The following is a 3,858-nucleotide window of genomic DNA, read 5'->3' as shown; positions in this document are numbered from 1 at the left end:
AACCTGTCTTCCTATCCCACCCTAAAAATGTGGTTTTCCATTATTTAGTTCATATGTATGAGAAATGACCTGCTTTAAATAATCATTCTATTTACCTCTCAAGGAGATATCTTATTACTTTCTTCTGGGGACTAATAACTGCCTTTATTAAAATTCAAGCAAGTCTTTTAAAAATTCTGTAAATGTAGCATTGATTAGTCAAAACAAGAAAAAGAAAATTACCCCTACTCTGTTAAACATTAGCATCAGAAAAAATTGCTTAATAACTCTACATCAAAAATTTAATTTATGTAATCAAAATATGGCAGCATTCCATGCACTATTCCTTTACATTTTTTTCTTTCCAGCACCTTATGAGAATTAAATAAAATTAATATGATTATATTCTACTTCACTTGCAGTTAAATTTCAACAATGAAAGAAAACATTTTTTTTCAATTTTTGTAATTAAGTCTTTAAAGAAATCACGGTTTATTTTACCAGTTAAGGAAGCACAAGGACCCAGGTATAATGGTATATTTTCTAACATTCCTTTTTTATTTTATAAAAGTTTGTATGCAGATTATTTATAGTGAATTTGCTATCTAATCCACATTTACCTTGTACTTGAAAATTGATTGATATTCAGAACTAATTACAATTCTGCCATTTAGGAAATAATGACAAAATAATCATAAATTTAGTATTAATAATTAAATTTTATAGAAATCATATCAATTTATCAAAAATGTATACAAATAATATTTGCAATGTGTGAATCTTATTAATTTGCTCTTTTTCTTGTTTTGTTTCAAATATTCACCTTTCAGTTCATATAATACAATAATACATATAAGTTCTGAACACACAAGCCAAATTAAGAATTGATGAACTTTCCACCCTTTCTCACGGCTTAAAAGCCATCTGAATTTTCTCAGGAAGAAAGAAATGTGATTGAGAGATAAATTACTCTTTAACTTCAAATTCACAAACTTTCACTTTAAGGAAGACATAAGCAAAGTTAATATCTAAGAATCAAGAAGATAGAAGGGCTAGAATATATATATAACATGTTGTTATCTAATACTTATGGCATAAAATATATAATATGTTAGTATTACATATTAATAATTTTTTATTCCACAATTCCATCATAATGTGGATAATGCTAAGATATGGAAGCCAGAAAAACCCTGGTTCAAATCTTGCCATTTTTCTCACTTGAGTACATTTCTAAACTTTTCTGTTTTACTTTTGTTTTCTATAAAATAGAGGAGGAAGACACCTAATTACAGAGTTCTTTAGGATGTTCTGAATTACTATAGGCAAGTAAAAAATTACCTAATATCTCTGTGTCAGGATAACAATAAGTGCTTATATGTACTAAATCTCCAAAATCCTTTAAGGCAGATTGTATTAGTATCCACAATTTACAAATCATGGAAAGAAAATTACTGCGGTACTGTGAGAATAAACACATGGCCTAAAGTCAGACAGCCTGTGTAACCAAGCGCCCAAATCCAAGTTAGCTTGATTTGCCTTCTACTTCCTTCTACTATGCCTCAGCTGCCACAGAGCTAGGTATACAGTAGGTGTTCAAGAAATGTTGAGCCTCTTCCTCACTCTTTTCTAACATTAAATAGCCTGGGAAAGTGAATTCACTGGGACTTTAGCAAGACATGTGTGTTTGCTATGGAACTGAGATATAAAGTAACACTGAATAATATAAAACTTTACCATTTTCAATGTTAAAAAACAGGAACACTTGTGGAAAACAGACAATTTGGGGAGAATTTTTGTTCTCACCTCTGTGCTTTATGATACAATTGGGACAAATGTTTATTAGGCAATAACTTTCTCTGCCCAGTGTTATTACCCAAGGCACAGTCTATGGTCATTTTCTGTCTGTAGTTTGTCATTTGGGTTAAATTTACTGCTAAGAAAAGGACATATTGTCAAGGCACAAATGTAAGTTCTCTATTGGTCTTGCCAACAGACATGGTAATAAGTGCTGCAACCCCCACTTAACTTCATCAGCCATCAGCAGGAGTATACTCTATCATGGAGGCATTTAAACTTTCTAACTAGTTAACTTTTCTGAGAAATCATGCTGTTGGTTTATTTTGATGAGTCTTATTTGTTATTTTTCATTTGCTTATGCCTCACTTATTCTTCTCATTTAAGAATCTTTTAAGATCTCTCACTGAGCTAATTGTGAAGGATTCAAGAATACAGAGCCTATGCCCCCCTTTTATCAGTGTTCTGTTTGGAACAAAGGACGTGCACTGGGGAAAATGTGCATGGAAGTTATTAATAAGGCTATTAGTTTCCTACATTTCTGTAGGACTTTGCAATATAAATTTAAAGGCCCTTCACGTGCCCTTTCATGCTCCTTACAACATTGTGACTTTCAAAGTCAAATATTATTATCCAAATTCACATACTAAGAAATTTTGGAGTGAACTATTTGTAAAAATATCTAGCTAGTAATTAGCAATGAATACTCAAACCTAAGCTTTAGGATTTTTAGTTCAGTGCTTTTGTCAGCACATGGTAACAGAAAGAAATTACTATAGTGTTTTTTTTTTTTGGTCATTTATTTCTTAGCTGCCTTAAATAATGCTTGAATAATTTGTTAAAGAAAATAATTTCCTGGAAATTTCTAAAAAATGGTAACTATGAACTAATATTTTTGTATGTTTTTATGTTATGTTTTTAAGCAAAATAAAAGCGCATGATACCGTATGAATGAATTGTCTGCCATCCCACTCCTAGTTTGAGCAAAAATTTCCACAAAAAAGAAATTTCTCAGAGTAATTCCATTGAATCTGGAAGCTACTGCAAATATTTTGAGCTCATCATGAAACTAAGGTGAGCAGAACAATTAAAAATGGGTTGGAGACTTCTGGTTTCAGTTATGACATGTAATAAGATTAGATGTCATCAATTCCTCCCTTAAAACAAGAAAAAGCTAAACGAATTGAAAATCAGTAACTTTTCTTGGTCCCATCAGAGAACTGTGGTTGTAGAGAAACTTCCAACTCTGAAATGTGGAGATACAACAAATACATTGTGTTACAACTGAGATTTGCTTACCTGGAGCAGAAATACCCGGAGCGATGTATCAACTATATCTTTTACCTTCTGTATTTTAATGTTTTGACATCTGGAGTCTTGCTGACTCTGGAGGGACTTCCTTCCCAAGGTTAGCTAATTCCCAGAGATAATAAGTAACTTGCCAGTGATTGTTCTTTTCAAATGCAAACCAACCAATCCAGAGCCCATATCCTAATTATCTCTTTTATTAGGCTCTTGTATCTAGTAAAAACAAAAAATTGAATCAAAATTAATAATTTTCCACAATGAAAGCAACAGGCTCAGGTTGTTTCACTGGTGAATTTTACCATATATTTAAGGAATAAAGGATACCAATTCTCTAACATCTCTTTCAGAAAATAGAAGTAAAGAGGACATATTCTAAGTCATTTCATAGTGTTAAGCCAGCATAACCCTAATATGGAAACCAGATAAAGACAGTACTAGCAAAGAAAACTACAGATCATTATCTCTCATTAAGATGGATGTAAAAATCTTTAAAATATTAGCAAATCAAATCTAATAATATATAAAGTAAATTTTACTTTATACCCCATTGCAAATCAAAATTTTTTTAAAGTATGCAAAGCTGATTAAGCATTTGAAAATCATTCAGCCACTATAATCCATCACACCAGCCGAATAAAGAGGAAAATCATATCATTATGTCAATTGAGAGAGAAAAAATTTTGACAAAATCCAACATCCATTTATGATTAAAAACTCTTAGTAAACCAGAAATAGAGGAGAATTTGATCAACTTGATAAAGAACATCTAGAAAA

This window comes from Pteropus vampyrus, unplaced genomic scaffold (genome assembly GCF_000151845.1).
Source record: "Pteropus vampyrus isolate Shadow unplaced genomic scaffold, Pvam_2.0 Scaffold2, whole genome shotgun sequence".
NCBI lineage: Eukaryota > Metazoa > Chordata > Mammalia > Chiroptera > Pteropodidae > Pteropus > Pteropus vampyrus.
The sequence above is the reverse complement of the archived record's forward strand: the minus strand, read 5'-3'. Positions refer to the sequence as shown.